Consider the following 24,653-nt stretch of genomic DNA (forward strand, 5'->3'; position numbering starts at 1 on the left):
CCTGGGAGGGTCCTGGACTCAGGCCCCCTCGTTGCTCTAAGGTATCTAACTGGTCTTGGCTCTCAGGATGGCTCGAGGATTTCATTGTAACAGCACACATTTCGGGAATGAGCCTCGAGTGCTAATTGATCTTAAATTCCTTGAAGAATAAATTAGGATCTTAAAAGGTCATTATTCTATAACTATTAGCATGCCAAGATCGGGGCTGCCGAATTCAAACTCTCCTATATCTGCATACCATGCCAGGATAGAAATTCCGGCAGTTTCAACTGTGCTTTGTTGCAAGGCTTTCATAAGCCAGCTGAACAGATGTCCAGCTACTTCGTGAAACTGGTAAAGCGAAGGGACTCATACAGTAGAAATATCCTTCACACCCTCACCAAAAAGAGAAAAGAAATGTTTGAAGTTTTAAGTGAGGTCCTAGGAAACATCAAAGAAAAGATCACTCTCAAAACAATTCCATGTGCACTCCAGCAGCTCAGTGTGAACATAGCTGAGCGCTCAGATGCCTCTCTGTAGAGATACTTGCCAGCTGTGGCACCTTGGGCATCGTGAATTCTCTGAGCCCTGGCCAATAGCATCTACTGACTCCTGTGAGACATTCTAAAATATCAGACCATCTGTTCCCAGAAAGTCCTATAAAGATCTCTTATCAGTCATTGTGTGTGTGTGTGTGTGTGTGTGTGTTTATGCATGTGCATGCATGCTCTTAATAAGGTTGTAGATTCAGGATACTCCTAAATCCATTATAAAAGCCGAGTGATGGAACTGTTAGGTCATATCTTCCTTTATTGATACCTTCAGCTCATCAGGTAGCAATGGTTATGTTTCTTTTGTTCTTGACACTCTCTTAATCTTTCTACATCCCCGAGAGAACTTCGGTTCTACCCTCACCCTTCAGTCTGAGACCCTCATCTTACCAACAGGTAAGTATAGAACTATGCTGGTAAAACCTGCTTTCTTACAGATGATAAAATGTATGCAGTTAGTCGCTGGGAGCCTAGGTATGGGGTTTGTCCCAGCAACCTTTGGCCTTGTGCTATGCAAGGATTTCTCAGCAAGTCCATTTCTGTGTGTCAGATGGACTGCCCAGCTCACTCTGAACTGTCACCTGCGTAGGCTACCATGGCCAAGGTGTCTATTCCTGCCTTTAAACAAGACACATGTTTGGAATTGCCACATGGCTCCGCAGCACCGTTCAATCAGTCCATTTCCACTAGCTAAGTTTCTTAAAAAGTGACTTTTCTGTCTTACTAATAAGAGGGTCACCTTCAGATGACAAACTAGTTCACAATGATTCCTTTCTCTGCTCCGTGTCTCTCTCTGTCACTCGCTTCGCTAATATCTTACATTTTTTATTACATTTATTGCGTGTATGTCTGTATGTTTATACCCATGAGTGATGATATGCTCGCGGAGATCAGAAGTTAATTTTTAGGAGTTGTTCCCCTCTTTCCTTCGTGTGGTTTACAGGGATTGAGCTCAACGCGCTGGACTTGACAGCAGGCCCCTCAACCCACTGAGCCACCTTGCTGGACTTCTCTCTTGTATTCCTCTCTTTGCACATCACTTCCTCCCCACATCAAACACATGTCCCTGGAAGCTTCTAGATCATAAAGCACTTACCTGACAGTTGAGGCAAGAATGTCTCCCCTTCTCTTTATGTTGGTACCTAGTACCATGGCTAAAGCCCATGCTGGGTGTCCCTTAGTTTATTAAATGAATGAATGAATGTTTAAACAAGTGAATTGCCTCATGTAGACATATCCTGAAGAGCAGATCCTCCTTTTTCCAACTCCACCTTCTTGTTTGAAAACTTGTCTGATCTTGTCTGAAGCCAGCCTGCTTGCTTTTGAGATCTGGCTGCACAAATCATGTGACCTTGGCCATAGCACTTTGCCACCATACACTTCAACTGTGCCACCTTTAAAAATAGTATAGTAATTATTTATAGTTTTAAGAACATTACTTGGATACACATACAATTTCAGAATGATATCAAAAGCAGAGTAGACCTCTGGCGTTATTAAAATTTTGAGTATTATAACTTTTAACATCTGAGCTTACATGGGATGATTTATGTGAAAATGATTTAATTGCAAAACATTGCAGAGTCAACAGATGCTTTTCTTTTTCTTACTGGGTCACTTTTCTTGTACTACCAAAGGTTAGTTCTATGGTTTTGATTAACTCCCACCTCAGAGCTAGTTCTCCTTGACATCTGCACATGCTTTTGTTTCCTTATTCTTCTGTGCATCTCTTGGTCCTTGTTTCTTTATGACATTTCATGGCTTCAAGGATGTAACAAATCAGAAAACCCCCAACCTACCCTCCATGAAGATTTCCACATTTATACCCTGAATGCACACCTGACATTTCTCTCTGATGCCCAGGCTCCTATTTTGTGAGGCCGGATAGCCAGATAACAGTCTCAAATGGGCATTCTGCTAGACCCCACAAGGAATGGTTACCACCTTGTGGGCATAATTATCCACTTGCCCCCTCAAAGCGAGGTGGAAATTGCTAATTACACCTGCGAGAACCTAATTGGGAACCCACCCCGTTACACACAGCTGAAATGCACCTGCAAATAATTAACTTCAGACGCCCAAAATTGTGCCCACAAGAAAGGAAAGGAAGCACAGGCTGAGATTCAGCCCCTCCAAAGAGGTTTGCGTTCCCCAGGTTTTTCTTGTGCACCCTTTGAACATCCAAAGGGGTGGAGCATGAGGTTTCCTGTGAGCAGCCACAGAGTATGGCAGAGTGTTCCAAAGCAGCATGTGTCCTTGCAGCCTAATACCGTTATTATCCAATAGATGCTATCCCACCAGTGGGAAATGAGAAATGGGCTCCAGAGCCTATCCTTTCTCTTCTCTCTGTGTGTGGTAGAAAATTCCCACACACCACATGTCCCCCCGATGATATTTGTATGGAATCTGCCAAAATAAATATTGTAGTCCCTTTATTTTCAGTTGACATTGCACGGGTCCCTCTCAGATTAAATAGTCAGAGGTCAGGGAAGTTGAGATGAACCATAGTTTTAAAGCCATTGTGCTGCACGGAGGTATTTACATAGAGGTTTCTCCTATAGAGACTTGATTAAACGCTGAGGATATGTGCTCGGCAGAGAGGAGAAAAACCATCATTATCTGATTTTACATGGAATCCAGTGGCTGCTAATGAAACCCGGGGCCTGCATCTGGTTAAGGCATACTTGGCACGGGCTTGTCACAAGTAGAGGTTTTGCCATGTTAAGGGGATCTTTCACTTGAAGTGGCGACCCATTTTGGACTGAACAAACACATGAGTTTTTAATCGAGAATAATAGTTTAACAAACCACTTCCCAGGACCATTGAAAGAAAACTATGTGCCCAAGGCTGTTCTGGCACCAAGGGATGTTTATTTGAAGGCATTTACTTCAAACCATAGCTCTTATTGCCCGGTAGAGAAGGACTATTAAAAATAATGTGAAGAGAGGAGGGGGAAGGGAGAGAAAGACAAAGAGATAGATAGAGAAGTTTCAGACGACAAAAACGACAGCTTTAAACACATATACTCTGATCCTCCTAAAAGCTGGCTCCTTCCCATATGCCCAAGTGGATATACAGACATTTATGGAGTTAAGGATACATCAACTTTGAACTGCTTTCCATTAGAGATTAATCCTATATCCCTCGGAGCTTTTTCTGTTGAATTATTAACTAATCTATAGAGTGTGTTTTGAGGCATTTTAATAAGACAATGGGATTTCTGGCAAGTTTGACATGCCGGGGCTGTCCTAAGTGCATTGGCTGGCTTGTCATGATAATCACACAGCCCTCTGACTTTGGTGGTCTCCATAACTCCAGATGGATAAAACTATGTACGCAGGCTATCTGCCAGCCATAGAGTCCAGCTTCTATGATCCTCCTTGCCCTCCGGAAGAAGAAAGGTGATTGGAGCATTTTGTTATGTATGTTATAAACACCTTGTTCACATAATAACATTCGGTCAGTAAAAAACAAACTGGTCAATATTTGATCCCAAGATAATTTAACGTCGGCGCCGTTCATCTCAGGAACGTCTCTGGATTCTGATTGCTAGGTTTATGTAGTCACCGCACGTCCTGCTGTATTCTGGTGAGGGGAAAGGTACCACATCTTATTTTTTTCCCCCTGTGTAGTTGGGATCAGGCTGACTGGACTGAGTACCAAGCTCTGAGTGTGAAACTTGTTTCACAGACGGCGCATTTCACCAAAGTCGTTGTAATGAATCGAAACATTCAGGTCTTAGTCTTCTTCCAGGGCAGCTGTAGACGGTCTTGGCAGTTCTGCCAAAGAAAAGAGGAATTCTACTCGACAGTCTAATCGTGCAGACCTTAAATCTTAGTAGCGATCGCCCAGAAGTTTGGTGCCCTGTGAAAGAGGTGGTAACAAGCGATCAGATGGCTGGCTCAAAAGGGCCAGTATAAGAGGCCAAGTCTAAGACGTTATCCAGTTAGAGACCTAGAAGGCAGCTATCCTGACGTAGCTGGGCCTGGTGTGTCCCCGTTGGCTTGGGGTGAGCCACAGATAATACAGATCTGGGAAAAGGTACAAAGACGGTGATGCTAAGGAGACTGACGCTCATGAGAGCTGCCATTGTCTAGGAAGAGGCCAAAGCCCTTGATGCGGACCCACCTTCAAGGACGTGTACATGTGGGGATTAATTTTACTGCATTCTTTTGGCAGAACACATCTGAATCACAGAGCCACTAATAAATAGAGTAGGTAAACTTAATCCAATAGGAGGACACAAAAGTTTGTTCTGTTTCAGAGCTCAGAGATATAACCAGGACCCAGAAATGCCTCAGCAGAGGTTTGGGGATGCTTGTTTGTTTTTGTTTTTGTTTTGTTTTGTTATTTTCCCTCTAGGTATATAAAATTTGATTCAAGGATGCTATAACATAAATCTCACACTTGCCAAATGAAGTGCTTTCTGGAACGGCGCAGTGGAGGAAGGAATTGGTAATCTGAGGGCTGTCTGTTCCTCATGCAAGCACAGAAGGGCATCCAGGCATGGTCTTGCCATAGGTTGGAGCTGAGAGAATGCAGAAGGCTGCTTAGAAAACTCCTGCAAAGATCAGGGCATTGGATCCTCAACATTGTGCACACTGAATGTGAAACCTGTAAAGACGGGAAATGTTCCAAGCAGAGAATAGACGGTGGGTCCAACCTCAGCTCTTCCTGACCTTGGGCAGCTGACCTGAACTCTCACAGCTTTGCTATGAGTGAAATGGGAAGTAATGTTAGTGAGAGTGGATGGAATTTGTGAAGAATGCTTTGTTCAGAGCTAAAAAAATAGTACAGAGAGGCCATTGGGTGACAGTGGAAACCCTTCTGTCTTACCTACCTTCCCTTTGGGAAGTATGGAAATATTCTGAGGAACCTTGTCATATTCATAATGGAAGAGTTTAGTGTATGACTACATATGAACTGCTACATGTGCTAGACCACAGAAAATGTCTCAAATCTATTCCTAGCTTATGTAGCAAGATCCTTCTGGCCAGCTTTGCCTACCCATAGTGACATCATATGTCTCCTGTGTGGGCTTACCTGGAGCACTGTTTTCAGATTTAATCACTGAATAGAATGATCTGTTCTTTCCAAGGCAACCTACTTGTTTTGCAATCATAGCTGTTTATCTGAGGGCCTGGAGAGCTTGAATTCTCCCAAAACAATGGGAATGAGGTCTCATCTAATGGTAACTATGCCCCTGCAAAGAAACTAGTTCCAGCTAAGGGTTTCTTGCATCCTTGAAATGTTCCCTAGGTGCTGTGTACTAAGTCTTATTCTTGTCCTTAGGGTTACCACCAACATCATCTGTAAGTAAGAATGGTTTGTGTCTGTAATGTGACTTTAACTTGAGAGGCACAGAATGGATCAAGCCATGCACAGTGGTGTGGGGAGAGGCTGTGTAGGGCATGTTGTTTAGAGAGCTTGCCTATATTCACAACACTACATTCATATATTCCAATGCCCAGCAGCTGTGGGAAAAGGTGAGCTTCTCCAGTATATACAGCCATGTGTAGAAGCAAACCTCAGAGAGGGGAAATGCGGTAGGGAAATAACATCTATTACATCTACTATTTACGTGGAAGCCCCTCCCATCAGATCCATGTGAAGAATTCCCCCACTGGGGATATTCTGTTGGGAAAGCCAAACATTATCCACTTTCTATAAGCCACTGTCTACATGCATAGCAGCCCAAGGGGTCAAATTTTAGTTTCTAGTCTTTCGAGCATTTGTTTTATCAGGTGTGTTCCTCTCCTAGAAGAGGCTGAAAGGCAGAGGGGGATATGGAAAGCCTGAGAGTTCTGAGGCTTACTGTCCCTGGCCAAGTAAGAAATGATGGACCAGAGTCTCCTTTCAGAAGTGATAAGTAGGGCAGACTCTGCGTGATTCCCAGAGACACCGCAGTAGGCCGTGAGTACTGTGGAAACCTGCCCCTTAACATGCCTTTTATGGATCATTTCCATTTTCTTAGATCAGTCTTCAGTCTTCACAGTTTGGGCTGGGCTGTTTCCTGTGTTAGAGTCGGCTGCATCTTGGAGAACTTTGTACTGCTGCTCCAGTGCTGACATGACGCGTTATCACAGATATAGAAGCTTAACACCCCGATTTGCTATCTGCATACCAGAATGAATCCAAGCTGAGCTGCATGGATCATTCAGTGGTTCGCTGAGGGAGGGCAGGGTCTGCATTTCTTCCCTCAGGTGTGGCCTCAAAGCTCATGGTTTTGCAAGAATTAATTTCTTTCTCTTGATTTTCCAGTGGGTTCTCCATCTTTAAGACAGGCAGACAAGTAGAATTGTGATCTTTCAAATCTTGTTAGCCTTCTTCCCCGCAGGGTATCTGCTTTTAAGTGGTTAGATGATCACATGGGTCCACCAGAATGAACCCAAGCGATTTGCTCATTTTAAGGTCATGCCAGCAATGATATTAATTACATACGTAAGGCCCCCTTTGCCAGATATTCTCTGATGCAACACCAGGCAACAAAGCCATGCATGCAGGAGGCTACTTCCCTCCGAGAGAGCATGTGCCCAGACAGATTTCTCTTACAGGGGTATTTTGCCATAGTTTAACCCTACGTAGAGCAGAAACTACTTGCTAGAGTCCTGTTTGTTCATGTGCCGATTGGTTCAACAAATCATATTTCAACAGATGTCGTGGGTAATTAATCTTTGTTAGGCCTCTTTCCAGTAGTCAAAGCATCTGCCTTTGAATTGCTCACACAATAGTGGTAGAAGCAGGCTTAACAAGGACGGCCCTGGGGAGATGGATTGAGAAGTTACTGAAGTAAGAATCTGGAGTACTATGGAGTCAAGGGAGAATTCTATCCAGTGTGTCCCAGGCAGACAGACGAATCAGCTAGAAACATTTAGCCAGTCTAAGAAACCAGGGGCAGGGTTGTCTTCTCAGCAAATACATAACCATGTTAAATGGCTTTACTATCACTCTTGGGGCCCATGGAGTTCTAGTTGTGCTCTTGGGAGTTTGATTGAGAGGGTTAGTGTCTTGAAAATTATATGTAGGACATGGAGAAAATTGGCCAGAGCCATTATTCAGCTTACATTCAGATTCTTAAATAAGGAGTCCAGTAACTCACTGACCAAAAAGAATAACTCTCAGCCAAATTTCCCTTTTTTGTCTTAGTTTCTTCATGCCTAAGCTATGAATTTCAAAGGTATTTTTTTTTCATCTAAGCCTTACTAGTGTAGGTCTGAATTGAGAGAAAGAATATAAAATATGACATAATCTTCAAAATTTCAAGGGTAACATGAATTGATACATGGTGTGGCATAAACCCTAGAGTGGACAATGGGACATCTTGCTCCGATCCCAGATCAGATGTAGGTTCTCTGGCAATTTCAAGCTTAAATTGTCTTGGTTTTCATGCTTACGAAATGAGCCTGTTCTTATGCTACTAGCTTGGTTTAGCTAAGTGGATTGCCTTAAGTCTCCAAAGGAGAAAATGTGTATACACACCGAGCCAAAGCTTCCATGATGCAGTTCAACAACCCCAGGGCATCTCCTTGCTTCTCAAGACTCTTGAGTTCTTCCTCCATGGGGAGTTCGATGAGGATGCCCGACACGCACTTTCCTTGTTGCTGATAATTTCGTTTCATCTACAGTTTACTGACGCAGATAGCCTTGTGAAGATGTTCATAAATTCTTTCATCTTCTTGCCCAAAGTTTGTATCTTAGCCCATCCCTGGAGTCTTTCCCCTCTTGGCCTTGTAGATCCTGTTCCCGCCTCCCAGTGCTTTGAAGTGGGTTTTGTAGCTCCACGGTAGCCAACAGGGTTACATGAGAAGACTCGGAGAAGCATGTGCTGCCCAAGGCGAGGAGAACACTTGACTAACCGAGCATGTGTGGCTTTGATGGAGGGGCTCACATTAATGGGAAAAATAATTTTGAAGGAATGATAAAAATTCAGTGTTTCTATTAAGGTCAGCTCTTTGAAGATGCTGTGGCAGCCTTTTATTTCTTTTCTTGTAACTACTTACCCACACGGAGCATTCCTGCGTTCCACAGTTTGGGGTCTTGTGAAGAACAGTGGCAGTATAGAACATAAGGTTGGCACTGATGACTGGCCATGTGGTCACCTGTATTCTGTCAGAGTAAGGTTAATATCCAAAGGGCCTTCCTAGGCAAAGCTTCTGGAAGGCTGTTCCTAAGGGGAATCTAAGTTTGTAAGGCAGTGCAGAATACTGAAAAGATCCTGGGGCCAAGAATTGAGTTACCTTGTGCCATAACCCTTGTTTTTATCTGCCTGATAGAACTTTCTGGAGTGAAGAATTTTCTGACTGGATAGTGGCCACTTGACCTCTGTGACCCTTGAGAGCTTAGGATATTGTTATCAGGACTCGGGCACTACATTTCAAATTTTTCATAATTCAGTTACTTTACATAATCCAGCGTGGTTGTAGAAAGTGTCCTGGAAAGTGTAGGTCACTTCTGTAGTCTGAGAAAGTTGTGGAATAATAAGTCAAGTTCCTTTGGTGCAGTTCCTGACTCTCACTTGCTGTAGGATAAGGTATGCGTTTTCTCTATACATTAGTTTTCTTAGTATATCATATAAGGAAAGAGATTGCATCTAGTTTATTAGACCATTGTGAGGATTGAAATAAATACCACACATGCTATTCATTCATCATTTTAGTGGACCATAGACTATCAATTGTTTTAGCCAGACTGCCGAATCTACAACACATCATTAGCATAGGCCTGTGAGGCCCATAAACACAAACATCATTTCACATGCATGACCCACCCCTCACCATTTGTCCTTTACACCAAGAACCAAAACAGTAACTCTAGCTTAATATCTGCATGGATTTTACCCCTTTCCTAACACAACCTGGATTTTGTGTTTTTATCTCCCTACTTTTATAAACTGGTAATATTCCATGTGCAAGGTATGATCTGTTTATGACCTTTAATGAGGTCTTCGCTACACATTTCTAGGTGTACTTGGCAGACCCATTGACCTCATTTTTCATACTTTCCACCCTTTGAGATTGGCAACTGCCTTATTAATTGTTACGTCATATATATTAATGACTCTGTCTTTTTCATCCCCACTGGAGCTTCCAGAGTTTAGAATGCATAGTACATAATACATGGATTTATCATAAAAAGTTCCAGAAAGATTTATTTATCTGAGTAGTTGACTGTGTATGTTTTTGACGGTAACATTGGTGAATTATGATGATATTGTTGAAATGATATGATGATTATTGGTGAAATGATTTTTTAAAACTCAGAATGCTTATACCTTAGTGATGAACATGCTCTGAGGATATCAGACCTTGTTTCCCTTACTGATACAGCAAGTGCTCCTTGAGGGCCAAGGTGTGTGAGGAATTGTTTTTTTAATCGCTGAGGAAGTGATCCCCAGTGGCACTTGCTCTGACAGAGTTTCAGACGAAGAAATAGGCAGTTACAATGCATGGAGTGGAATGAGAGTGCAAGGAGTCTATAAGAGAGGCACTTAAGCCAGTCCCCAGACAGGGAAGGTTTCCAGTGGAAAGAGAGAGCATCGATGTTGATTATGGGAAGATGAAGAATATGTAAATTAATAGAAGACTCAGCCAGCTAACTTTATTAACAAAGAACAATGGATAAAGAGCAGAGAACATGGATTATGTTTCATTTGCATATCCAACCTAATTGTGGGCAGATTGTTCTCTTCCCCCACATTAGTTTCCACCATTTATGAAATGGGGAAAGAACAAAACACAATGGCATTTGCCTCTTTTTCCCTTCAGAAGCTGTAAAGACCTTTGGAAGGACAGGGCATAAAGTTCTTTGATAGGAAAGGCAGTGTCAGGTTGAAAGATTGTGTGTGGGATTCACTAAGAGATGCAATGGATATGTACTCTAAAAAGCTTAAGAAAGAGGATCTAGGATATGGAGCCCTGTGTCCAAGTCTAGTTGTTCACATTAAAATTAAACAAAACTAGAAACTAGTCCACTTAACTCGTCCTACTCATATTTCAAATCCATAACTAGCCACAAGTTGTTGTTGACTACTGTATTAGTACAGATATTTGGCTTTTCCATTGTCATTGCATTCTATCTGAGAGCTCAGAAATGGGCTCACCCTAATGCCAAGATCGTAAGCCTGAAGCACCTGTGCAGTCACAGGTATGTGACCATTACTTTACAGAGTGTTATCTAGAGGAAACAATTAGGTAATTACAGAAAAATTCAGGATCACAGACATTCATTGTTTAAAGCATTGATATGAAAATGTATTGGGGTAAGAAGACTTATTTGTCCAATAATGGGGCCCTTTTTATCAAATAGAATTGTGTTTATATACCATATATTTACATGGGCACATAGTGAAACCCAATGCAGAAATTAAAGAGTAACTATACGTGCATATGTTTATTTTCATTGAAGCATCTTCTCCTCGTAGTAAAGGGATAGATTGATATTAGTAATGGTGTATCTTTCCATGTTGTATACATGGAAGAGAAGAGGGGAAGGAAGACTGGGCAAGAGAGATACAGACCCATCTCAGTGATACATTTACTAGCACCTGGAAATTACTTTAAGTTGATTAAACCAGAGTGTATTCTTCACATTTTCTTCTTCATATTGTATTCTGGATCTTCCGATACAAATTGTTCATGTAACCAAAAGAGAACAAGAGAGAAGTGTTTGCACATGCCTGGATTTGAAAACTCTTGCCTGAACAGCAGCTGAGATACATTTTTTAAAAGCATACGGTAGGTGCCTGATGATTTGCAGACATGGGAGTTATGCTTATTTTGCGAAGAAAGGGATTTATCATCTCCATAAAATACTGTCATCGTGGATTATTCAGAGTGCAGTATGCCTTAGTCCTCACTGAGGAAACCTTCCAGCCCCTTAACACCAGGCCCAGGAGAGCAGGAGCACTTTGCTCTACCTGAGATGCCCCTTGCTCCAAGGTTTTTGGTGGAGCTGAATATGTGGTGAAAAGGTTTGATACTTTTCTGGCAGTTTGGGAGATCAAGTTCAGCTGCTTCCTTACCACAAAGCCTGGTGATTTGAGGCATGGCTGCCAACCAGCTTGTAGGAGCGGTCACTTGGGATTTCACTGCTTCTGTTGTGTCGATAGACAAATGCTCCTGGTATGCTCTCCCAAAGATTGCCTTGAGACTCTAGAACTTCTTAGCTATCCTCATCTTTGTGAGACCAGGGAAATTAGGCATATAAAGAGTTCGTGGCATGTGATAATTTAGCTTACACATTTCCTTCTTTAAAATGGTGCAAAAGGAATACATCCCCAAGCACTCTGAGTTTCTCTTTCCTTGAAGCACCCCATACATTACCTGTGGCATTCTGCCCTTGATCATAAGTAGGCTTCGCATTGGAAGTACATGGCTTCACTCAACTATAAGCTAATGTAAGTTTTTGAGTATAGGGAAGGTAGGTGACTCAGAGCCATGATGTTAGGTAGGTTGTGAATATTAAATGTTTTTGACATTATGACAGTTTCACCTAGAGAGGTTTATGGCCTTATGGTAAGTTGAGGGTCATCTATACTCTTTCTAGTTATATAAAATATTTGACTTGAGAGCAACCAACATTCTTGACCCATTACATCATTGTTTCATGTCCTGCCTCTAACTTTTCAAAGACATGGTAGCTTGGGAAGGTGGCCTTCCCAATTCCCTGTGTGCTGTCTACTGCTCAGAGGAAGTCCTCAGTGATGGCTGGGTGCTTCCAGTACCTGCAGAATATAGCTGGCTTGCAATGTGCCTCCTCCTCTACACTTAGGGTGTACAATAATATAATTTGGAAGCCAGATATGAATTTATTTGAGGGATGGAAATTTTTTTCACCCATAAAATCTCTATCTGAGTCAATGTGACTAGTGCTTCCCCATTCCTGGATTTGTGGATACTGTAAGGTTTTCTAGAGATGTGGAGGAAGCCTTCCTGGGAAGGCACAGCTCCTACTATTTGACTAGCATCAGTATAACTCTCACTCGTGCTAATTTTCTTTAAAATTTGAATAAATCTAAAAAATTGCTCAAACTTCTGGAAATGTTATTAACTCCAACTTTATAGTTCGTGATTTAATCATGACATTTATTAATAAGTTGAGATTCAGGGCTGGAGAGATAGCTGCACAGCAGAAAGATCAGAATTTAAATCTTCAGCATCCATGTAACAAGTCTGGATGGCAAAGAGCATCTATACCACCTACCCATCCCCACAGTTAGGGGTCTGGGATAAGAAGAGCCCTGGGACTTGCAGGGGACCAGCCAAGTGCTAAGTTCAGTGAGAGAGCCTGTCTGAAAGGCATGAGAGAGAGAGAGAGAGAGAGAGAGAGAGAGAGAGAGAGAGAGAGAGAGAGAGAGAGAGAGAGAGAGGCAAGTATGGACACAAGTCCACTGACTGACATTTTTTCCTGTGGATTTTTTTCTTTAAAGAAAGGGGAAAATAAAGCAATAGAGACATTTTTCTCCAACTTAAGAAAAAGACCCACAAATATAAGCATTCATAGTTTTTTTTTTTTTCTCTGAGTTGGTTAACTTCTCATTTATCGCTTTTCCTACCTGGGAAATGGGAGAATTGGATACTTTCTAAGTTCCTTTCAGCTCAAGTGTACTGGCCACCCTTCAGGCTGGCTTAGCTCTGCTTTGTCGTGGTCTCATGATTATTTAGATTTGGCAGTGATTAATTTCGTTATGCGATCAAGTTCCCTAAAATATAGCAATCGATGCAAATAGGTTTTGCATGTAAAGAAAATTATGGCTGTTGTGGTTCAATTCTCTTAGAAAAAGTCTGCCTTGGGCCATATTGCCTTCTCATGTTTTCAGCAAAAAAGTTGCAGAGAAAGCTTGAAAGAGTAAATTCTTGGAAGACTGGTCCAAAAGGCCAGAAGAAATTCTCTTTCATTTTATATAATTCGATGGAATGTTTGATTTTCTGTAAGGCTTGGATTTCTCAGGTTGCCTCCCTCAGTTTTGTGGACAAAGTATGTTAAGAGTATAACTGTTACCCACCAGGCTAAAACAACAATTTCTGGGAGCAGACAGACAACCTGGTGCCCTGATGTCACATCCGGAAAGACTCTGTGATGTGTGTACAGTTCCTAGGTTTCCAGGAGAGTCTAAAACCCAAAGATTCTTGGAAAATCCACATGGTAATTGGATCAAGGATTAGCTATAAAGAATGTGTGCATGTGTGTTTATTTGAAATAATGTAAGTCCTAAGCTACCAGACATCTCATGACTAGATGAATAAGGAAGTTCTGTTACATGACATCCATCCTGGACCCAGGTTCTTTCCACTTTTTGGCTCTTTTATCTCTTGCATAGGGGTTGACAAACTACCCATGCTACTTTTTAAATGAAAGGTTCTTTTGTAGAGTTCAGCAGTGTCCACTTACTATCTAGTTAAGCAACATTCGTGTCCCAGGGTTGAGAACTTAGAGCATTGCTTTGGTATTTTGTTCTAACAAGGTTAGAAATATTAGCTTTAACCCTTTACAGGGAAACTGTTTACCTTGACTATAGCATGACTGAGGTTTGGGCTGGACCACATCCCTATTCAGCATTCAGAAAATAAGAAAAGGGAACCAATCAGAAATGTATGCCTGCCAGTATTGGACCACAGCTGTTTCATCACATTCTCCCCATCAGCCTGTATTGTTCCTACCTAGGGTTTCATGTGACGTTTGCATGCATGTGTGTAGGGTTTCATGTGATATTTTCATGCATGTGTGTAGAGTTTCATGTGACGTTTGCATGCATGTGTGTAGGGTTTCATGTGACGTTTGCATGCATGTGTGTAGGGTTTCATGTGACGTTTGCATGCATGTGTGTAGGGTTTCATGTGACGTTTGCATGCATGTGTGTAGGGTTTCATGTGACGTTTGCATGCATGTGTGTAGGGTTTCATGTGACGTTTGCATGCATGTGTGTAGGGTTTCATATGACGTTTGCATGCATGTGTGTAGGGTTTCATGTAACGTTTGCATGCATGTGTGTAGGGTTTCATGTGATATTTTCATGCATGCGTGTAGTGTGCTTGAGTAATATTCATGACTTTAATTTTTCTTATTATTCCTCTTTCCCCTTCCTTTTATCCTAGCAATGACCCTCATTCTTTCCTGGAGTTTTAATCCCTGTAAATTCTATGGAAGACAAAGCACGTATTTGTCTTTATGACTCTGGCTTGTTCCGATTGTCATGATAGCCTCCAGGTCTATCCATTTTTTTTGATATATTCAGATATTTTTTACTGGGGATTAATTTTTAAATTAAAGCCTTTTATTATTGATTCAGACCTTTCTTTGTCATTCACACACCGAGGTTTGTCATCATGCTTTGACCTGCTTCATAAATTTTTTTTAATCTTTATTAACTTGAGTATTTCTTATTTACATTTCGATTGTTATTCCCCTTCCCAGTTTCCAAGCCAACATCCCCCTAACCCCTGCCTCTCCCCTTCTATATGGGCTTCCCCTCCCCATCCTCCCCCCATTACCACCCTCCCTCCAACAATCACGTTCACTGGGGGTTCAGTCTTGGCAGGACCCAGGGCTTCCCCTTCCACTGGTGCTCTTACTAGGATATTCATTGCTACCTATGAGGTCAGAGTCCAGGGTCAGTCCATGTATAGTCTTTAGGTAGTGGCTTAGTCCCTGGAAGCTCTGGTTGTTTGGCATTGTTTTTCATATGGGGTCTCGAGCCCCTTCAAGCTCTTCCAGTCCTTTTCTCTGTTTCCTTCAACGCTTAATTTTGTTCTTTTTTGTGGCCACCTAAGATCCTTTCTGCATACTTGCCATACTTCTCATCCATTGGTAGGCTCTCAGGCTGGTTCCACTGCTGTTCCTAGCAGCGTGGAGGCGACGTGGGTAAGTAGTCTCTGTTATTTGCAGACCTGGATGTTGTTGGTATGTATACTCAGGAATCATGTAGCTGTGTCATATAATAGTTCTATTTTTTGTTTGTTTTGAAGAATTGCTACACTAATTATTTCTAGTGGCTGTACTAATTCATGCACCCTTTTCCCTTTCATCCTAGCTAGCGCTGGTTGAGTTCTTTTTTTATTATTTCAGCATTAGTGATAAATGCAACATGCAAACTTTACTTAGCCAAAGTAACAGGTAAACTAAAGCAGGCGTTTATACTAAGAAACAACTAAAAGGAAATTTATCTTTAACAACTTAAAACAACCTACTTGCCGGTGCATTTAAGTAAGCTGTGTTAATGTGAAGAATACAGCTCATACACAGGTATGTATGAAGCACATTTTTCCAGTATTCGCTGACTACTACATTCTATACACATATGCATTAAATTTGAAGAAGATTAGATGATCCCAGCTGTACTTCATTTTTGTTGTTCTTTTGGAAGAGGGCCGCTAAAGAGAAGAGTATGTGGTTCTGACTCACGGATCATGTAATGAACCCATCCTGGACTCTGCTGTTCACCAAGTCTCCTCCACTCCTCCTCAGACATCAGATGAGTTTTAGGGACCTTGTTTAGAGAATTCTCTGGGGAGCATGTCATGCACGGTACTTGTAGTGCTCATCGAAGTACTTGTCCAACTAGTAGATCCAATTGTGGGCCATCCTGCCGGTGCGTGGAGGGGAAGAAAAGGGCACAAGGGGCTCCACATCTGTCTATGGCCAATGCAATGACCCAAAACATCATGTTTTTCTTATTGTCATAGTTACTGTTGTTGTTGTTGCTGTTATGAAGTAATCTGGAGCTTTGTATTAATTTAATATTCCTTTAGCTTCCTACTACTTCTACTTATGAGCTGCCTAAGAAAAAGAATGCCTCTACCTAGCACCCCTGTGTGTGGCAGAGTTTGGCCTTCACTAGTCACTGAGCCATCTGAACCAAGTGAGGACCAAGTACCCGGAAAGTAATATGGAGAAAGATTTTGGACTTGCTTAGGTCCCTTGCTGGCACCACCTTATGATAATCGTTTGTATTTTGGTCAGGTCTTTCCAATCTAGGAACATTAAATTTCTTTCATTTTTAAAAATAAAATTATAAATAGATGATAATTTTACTGTGCATCTGGTCAGACAACCAACTATTTCCTTTGGAAATCATCTGTCAAGAGATATGTCAGATATCCCAGCACTGTCCACAGCTGTCCATCAGACTCTTCAATTATGTGACTAGCTCCAAGCCCAGAGCTGCCTTATGGCCATTGAGAGTAGATCATGAAGCTAAGTTCTGAGCTGTTCGATGTTGGAGAACTTACTACATTCCTCTGACTTTTTGTTTAGATACACAACCAGTGTTTATGAAGCATTTATTATATCCTGTGCACTGTTGGGAATGCACTGCTTAAATAATTCAGACCAAGATCCGAATTAATTTATAAACAGTAAGTCTGGTGGGGAATGGATTGCCCAAATGATAAGCAATTGAAGTAGGTAAGCTATATGGTAGGTGATATGGCAATCAAAACTAGTCAGAGAAAACTAAAATACATCTATGCTGGTGGTTGTGAAGATTCAGTGTGTTCATGAGTGTCACATATCTATGCAGAGCTGACCTGTAGGAATTTATAAAGGTTAGGAGGGAACCTTTCTTTCCTTGGCTACTTTGCCTGAAGAAGTGAGAAAAAAACATTGATCCCATTAGAAAGTGGGGGAGGGGGCGCTACATTTCAGTTATATTGATAATTTTACATTGTTGTTACTATGGTTCTTAATATTTACCAAGCTTTGGTATTCACTTTATCTCCTGTAAATGATCACATGCCAAGTAGAACAACTGTTTCTGAGGGGCTTCCTGAAGGAAGCATAAGGAGGCAAGCCCATGGAGACACATTCCAAGCAGACCGTCTTCACCCTCCCTCAATAAAACCCCCTTTGCCTGAAGCAATGTGGAAAGGCTGATGGTCACCACCACATCCTGGGATTATAGCTGTGTCTTTCAATGTCCATGCATGCGGCAGAGATGACTGGAGACCCAGAGGCAGAGTGACAGAGCCTAAGGTTGCTGATTCTGAAGGCATTCATGTCTACTGGCGATAGTCTTGTGTCTGCCATAGCTTCTTTGTAAAAGTCATGAGGCAGTAATGAACTGTCTCTGAACCTTCCTTCTCTTAGGCAGTGCTGAAGTATAGAAGGAAACAGGATAGTTTAAACCAGTGGTCAGTCGTGTTTACCTGGCAAACTCCCAATCGGGTTCTAACCGGTCTATCTCTGGGGTCTGGTGACCACAGATTCGGGTCACGAGTGTTCCATCTAAAGAATGGCTGCTACTAGATCACAATGAAGACATAAAGGAGCATGAGTTGCTTACTGTGTCTAAGAACCCTTGACTCTGCAAGTATGTGTAGGAAGAGAGCTAACGCTGTCAAGGATTGCCCTAAAGGGTAAACTAGATGTGGAATAAACTAAGAAACCATAGTCAACAAGAGGTGGAGAGAGAGGTTGGACACATTTAGCATCACCACCACCACCACCGTCAATTTCCAAGTGCTAGGGTCTCACACACACTAAGCATATGCTTTACCACTGAACTATGACCCCAGCCTGTGAAACTTACTTATAATCATTTCAATTCTTTAATTACTTTTATTATACCTTTGTGACATTTGAAAATACGCTCCACAGGATATGTGTTAAATAGTAAATAAGTTCAGTGTTGTTATCACTCCAAATCAGTAGGAAGTGAAAGCCAGGGTTACTGTTGAGAAGTGTACATAGGTTAGTCTAAGATCCAAACAAAGTTCTAGGGTTGATTGGTTATGTCTACCAAGAACAAAGAGAGCAGGGACTTAAGTGCCAGGTTTGTTCCCTGCAGACTAACCTGCATGTCTGAGTAGTTGCTAGAAAAGAAAGATACTTTTTATTTTGCTTCCTATGAAAATCAGACCCATCTTGGAGATGGCCCAACATCTGTTCTTAGAAAGAACCAATACTCCATGACTGTGTTTACAGCTTGACACACTACTACAGTTCACAGTTGTTAGCTTTACGCGTAAATATTTATAAATTGAGCTCTGGGCAATTTCATCATGAATTAAGAAATATCACTATTTAAACTGATATAAATCAACAGGGACCAGATATAAAATATTTTTTGATCTTTGCTTTAAAATGATGCTTTGCAAAAAAGAAAAAATAAAAATTACCAAGATATCATAGAAAATATTCTTATGTTAAGTACACTTGATTTAAAGATTTTCAATGTAGTGTCCCTTGTTATGTTTTCTTAAACACAAAGTCCAGTCTGATACTTTCTTAGCATTCTTTTATTATTGTTCCTCACAGTCAGCTTTAAATATGGGGCACTTATCTTTAATTCATATCCAAATGCAAAGTAAGAAGGTCATGGCAAGAAATATCACCTTTTTTTTAATTTTGACTTAAAGTTTCACTTTTTTACAAATTCAATTACTTAATTTTACTAAAATTACAATTGAAATTACAATTGGAAAGTAATGGACTTAGGTTGGAATAGCAGGAAGTTAATTACAGGTAGTCAGCTCTTAAAGGACAGAGTATGCTAGAAATGGCAGCTTCTTTTGTATTGATCTCTGTTTCTCCTTGAAGCTGACTATGACCTTTCCTGGTTTGTTCAATACCACCACTGTGCCTATGTTTCCTTTTCAACCTTTTGAATCATAGTGGTGGTGCCAATGAGTCCACCCTGCTGGATATTCAGGATAAGAAACCACAGCATTGAAGTTGGTATTACTCTCCCAGGCAGAGGATATTTGTGCAAATAAAGTGTAAATGGTGTGAGACACTTCCTCAAGAGTGCAATGGCTTAATCTCCATAGAAGGATTTCTAACTTTGTGTTACTCCTACAGAGAAACAATAACCAAAAGCCCTTGGTGGACTTATTAATTTTCCCTAGCCAGTAGTTTATTTCTTGTCGAGAATAGTGTTCTTAGACTAGGTACTTCAAAGGGACAAAATTCTATAATTCTCAATACAGTTTTAATAAGTTACCATGAAACTTAATTTGTCATCATTTCTTGAAGTGAAGGATTTCATAATACTTAAGAAATCACCCACTTATAATGCTTTTTAAAATTTCATATGTGAATTCTATTAAAACAAAAACGTTTTGTTCAACTGTGTTTTCACTGGACTACAAATAGATAATTTAAAATGACATTATCTTTTAATGTTTTATTTTTCTACCTAGATGTGGTCACTCAGCCCAACTTTGTGTCTTCTTCCTCTAACTTCAGATCTCTGTTCTAAATAGCATCCCAATAGGCATAACATTTTTGCAACCTACTTTTAATAAGGGTTCAACCTCTTCTCTAGCCCATCACCCAGCAGAAGTAGTAGAAGACAAAAGTTATTAGGATATGGGGGAAGTGGACCTGTTCAGCTATAGGTCTTTGGGAGCGAGCTCCATCTTCTTCGGCAGCAGTTCAGTCCTATAGCGAACACCAAATACAATTCAGCAGCTGCAGGCCAGTTCTCTAGGCAGGCAGACATCAGGCACGAACCAGCGGCTGTAGGTCCGTCTTGAAGACTTTGGTCCTGAGGCAAGGCTGTGGAAGCAGCAAGTTACCACGGGAACTTCGTAAGCATTTCTTTGGTGAATTTCTGTTAATGGCTACATTACCGTGAGTTGAGCTCAACAATGCTATGTTAGGTAAACCAATACATGTGTGTCTTTAGTGAAGAATAGTGAGGTGGAGCAAACTAAACCAAGGCTCAGTGTTCATCTCCCGCTGTCTGTGCGGTCATATTTATACTTCTTCGTCAAGTGTCCTTTCACGTATCTGCTATATCCAAACATCCTTTCTTCTGGGTCTGCTTCAGCAAAACATTCTTAGACGTGTTTGCTTTAGCAAGATGTCCTTTCACCTGTGTGCCCCAGCAAACCACCATTTGACATAACTAACTTTCCAAAGAAACCAGAAGTTTCCACTTCACAACCTTATGACCCGCTTGCATATAATGTGTGCTTGTTCAGTGTGCTGACACATGGGGTACAAAAGAGCACTTGCCCAGGAAGGGAATACTGAAATATTACATTAATATTACTTTATTAATATTACTATTGCATAAATAATACTGAAATATACATTACTTTATACTTAGAAATTTATAAAGGGGTGCTTTTACAAACTCTTTTCAAATTGTAGGTATGCTTGGTATTCAGTTTAAAAAATCTATTCAGATGTAGAATTTGGGCTCTGAATTAATTATTTGGTTAAGTATTCATTTTATTTTGAGATTTCTTGCTGGTGATTATGTTTCCTCGGACAATGGGTCTCTGGTTGTAGTTCCTGGACCTGCAGCCTCAGAATCCTTTAGGAACTTGTTAGGGATACAGAACTCGGGCTGGCTCCGTCTCTTTGGAGCCTGAGGCTCTGGGAGGAGGGTGCAGCAGCCAGTGTTGTAACAAGTCTTCCTATAGATTGGGCCTTGTAAGTAGATGACTAGTGCACCCATAGACCCTGCCCATGTACGAGCCTTTGTGCAATTGGTATCCAATCTTCTTACTGCAACGTAATAACATCTACAAATATATTGGGCCACATCCACAGCTATCCTGAAATGCATATGTGATACAGGCCATCTTGGAATGTGTTAAGATCACATAACAATGGGTTTATGGTTTTTTTGTTTTGTTCTGTTTTTTAAGGTGTCCTGGGCTGTGAAATGGGAGCCAGTCCTTCGTGTAAGTGGTATCTGTACATACTCAGTTTGAAAACTCATGTCTACCAGGAACATATGGTTTGTTCCCCAATGCCTCGCTGCTCATTTGATCATAAAGTAAAGCCCATTCATATTATTCACATGAAATTGGCCCCAAGAGAAGATATGAGGAAGTTGTGTTAATATGCCTCTAATTACTTGGTCTTTAGATAAGTCTTTGGCCCCTTCCTTGCTTTCCATAGAAGTCATCCAAACCCCTGCTATGAAGGACTTTATACTTGAACTGTAAGCTAGATTAAATCTACTCTCCTTTAAACGGCTTTGGTCAGAGTAGTTTATCACAAAAGACGAGAAAGAAACCAAAATAGCAGACGTTGTTATCCTTCGTGTCCCTGTGTCAGGGAAGTAGTAAAGTCACCTCGAGTGCTATGTGACTGTGAAACGGTGACATTTCTAACCATACATCGAGCATGAATAGCTTAAAAATGTTGTCCCTTTTGATGTCAGGTAACAGGAAAGTAGAGAAAGAGATAAATAATGCATTATTTTTATTTCTGTGATTAAATACCCCATCAAAAGCACCCGAGAGAAGAAAGGGTCTGTTTTCATTTACAATTTCAGGTTATAGTCACCCTAGTGGAGTAGTCATTGTGCCAAGAACTTGAAGCAACTGTTCATATCACATCTCCAGTCAAGAGCAGAGGGAAATGAAGGCATGTGCACTTACTTTCATGCTCGATTTTATTCCTCCACTCTCAATATGGTTCCCTGCTTAGGGGATGGTGCTCCCCACAGTAGGCAGCGCCTTCCCACATCATTTACCCTAATTAAAACGATACTCTCACAGACATGCTCATAGTGCAGACCCAATGTTAACACTCCATTACTGAGACTTTCTTCAAAAAAGTGCTTCTTTGAGTTAAGTTGAAGAATGAAGGTCATCATCACAAACTGCTTAAAACGTAACATCTACAATTCCCCGTGTCTGTAACTGGTTCTACGTTCTTATGCACCCAGCCAGTACTAAAGTAGCACCTCCGGCTAAGAGAGTCATTTATACACTACCAATTGCAATGTATCTTTTCCTATAGTTGGCAGTGATACTGTACAGGATTCCAACCCCTATGCAAGGCTGTTGGAAAACGTAGGAATTATGGTTCTGCTGAAGTGCTGAGGGAAGAGATGGGACATCGAGAGTCTTTTGCTTCTATCCTACTTAAGGCAAACCCTTGCCCTCTCCAAAGTCTGTCTGATAGTCTTAGTTGACCACATTGTGTTCCATTAACTCCCCCCGGGGAGTGTGTGTGTGTGTGTGTGTGTGTGTGTGTGTGTGTGTGTGTGTGTGTGTATGTGTATGTGTATGTGCATGTGTGTGTGTACATGTGTGTGTGTATGTGTGTGTGTACATGTGTGTGTATGTGTGTGTGTGTGTGTGCGTGTGGTGTGTGTACATGCATGGGATTTTTGAGTCAGAGTCTTGAGTCTTCAAACGCTGCTCAGACTAACCTGGCCTGGAACTTGATAGGCAGCCAAGACTGCCCTGGAACTTGGAATCCTCCTGCCTCTGCCATTTGAATATTAGAATTACAGACCCATGCCACCATATTTAGCTTTTTAAAACATAATATTTTTAAAAAGCATTCTTTGTTCATTATCTCTGCTTATACGCCAAGCTTCTCTGTAGATATACAATCTCTTAGAAGCTCTTTTGATATAGCCTGTTTAGTGATAAGCATTGCCAATTTTTGTGTCTTGAAAACTGTCTTGATTCTCCATTCACGGCCTTCTGGTTCCTGTTGTTTCCATAGAGAGCTTTACTGTCTTGGCTGAATGGTGGGTACGTTTCCTCTGTGACTGTTTTAAAGATGCCTTTCCTTGATGCTCTGTGCATTGCTACATTGTGTTGGTATTATTTTTGTTTTATTTATTCTTCTTCTTTTTTTTTCTTTTTTTCTTTTTTTTTCGGAGCTGGGGACCGAACCTAGGGCCTTGCGCTTGCTAGGCAAGCACTCTACCATTGAGCTAAATCCCCAACCCTATTCTTCTTCTTATATGCATAATGTCATATCCTTTACCAGTTTTAATTCTCCCCTCAAATATCTATTGCTTCCTCTGTATTTCTGAATCTCCTTGTGGGATGGTAATTATGTGTGAGAGTTCCCTTTTATTCTCCATATCATGTAATGTTCCATTTTCATTTTTCCTTTTTTCTTTTCTGTGAGCTTCATTCTGGATGGTTTGCTGGTTTTCCCATTCCTTTATTTTCTCCACAACTGCCTCTACAATATGGCTGAGCACCTCCCTTGAGCTTTTTATATCAGCGAGGATATTTTCCCAATTCTCAAAGTTTAATTAGGAGTTCTAAAATGGCTTAGCCTTTTTTGGTCATACTTGTTTCACATTTACTTTTTGCTTAATTCTTTGTACTTCTTATTCCTTCATATGTATGTAAAGTGAGCCTAAAATGAACTTCTTTGAAGGCTTCTGATATGCTATATACATCAGTCCTTTTAAGCATTTTAAAATTAGTTATATTCTGCAATCAATTTTAGTGTCTTATCCCAAGTCAAGCCTTTGCTTGGTCCACTTGCTAACCGTCCCTCTACATCCCCTTCATGGGGATCGATGGGGATCATTTTATATTTGGCAAATCATGGTGAATCCCCCAAGGGGCTAAAATACAAATGCTCTCCTCCAAAATGAATTTACATTTATTTTCTCCCCTGAGAGCAGGGCACTTCTATCAACCTGAGATCACCAAGTCCCAAGAAATACTGTTTGTCAGGATTCCAGGGTTAATCTCCTGTAACTTGCTAGGACTGGCACCTCGATTGCCCAAACCATGCTAGACCTTGCTCCCAGCGTGACCCTGGGTATCGCTCTGCCTGTCACTTTTTACTTCTGGTTTGAGCCCAGACGTGAAGCTTTGTTTGGGTGTTTTCCTGTTTATCTAGTCGTAAGTGGAGTCTTCTGACTTCCTGTGGGTGTGCCAATGCAGTCACACTCAGATGTTTAAAGAAGGCCATTCATTGCAGCTACCCAGCCTTAGGTATGGGCAGCTGACTTTAGATATGGAATGGACACACACTAGTAATACAATAACTTCAGAAAAGCCTTAAAATATTTTGGCCCCATCTATCTTAATTTTATAATAGTCATGCATTCTCAATTTTTCTGGGATTTTTCCATTTAATCCATTGGTCAATCTCCTTAAAGCCCCTTACTCACTGACCCTAAGTATTCCTTTGCATGTATGAAAATAGAACCTAAAATCTACTTTCTCAAGAAGTTCTGATGACCAATATACATTTATTCTCTTAATCATTTTTAAGTAGAATATCTAGATGGCATTTTTATTTTTAAGCATTTATTAGGGATTACTCTATTTCAGAAATGAACAACCATTTTCTTAAAGGTCCAGACAGTCGGGATGTGTGCATCTTCTGCAGCTACTCGACTCTACTGTATTACTAAAAGCAGCGGGACAGGATGCAAACAGATGGATGTGGCT

The 24,653-nt window shown here is 41.0% G+C and overlaps 1 protein-coding gene and 1 pseudogene across 29 annotated transcripts in view; one reads left to right on the plus strand and one right to left on the minus strand.

The window, feature by feature from the left end:
• Positions 1-24,653, plus strand: part of Erc2 (ELKS/RAB6-interacting/CAST family member 2) — an 860,860-nt gene that overhangs the window by 577,996 nt on the left and 258,211 nt on the right. The window lies entirely within an intron of this gene.
• On the minus strand, positions 5,824-17,712 carry LOC134482441 (cyclin-dependent kinases regulatory subunit 2-like; annotated as a pseudogene).

This window comes from Rattus norvegicus, chromosome 16, assembly GCF_036323735.1.
Source record: "Rattus norvegicus strain BN/NHsdMcwi chromosome 16, GRCr8, whole genome shotgun sequence".
NCBI lineage: Eukaryota > Metazoa > Chordata > Mammalia > Rodentia > Muridae > Rattus > Rattus norvegicus.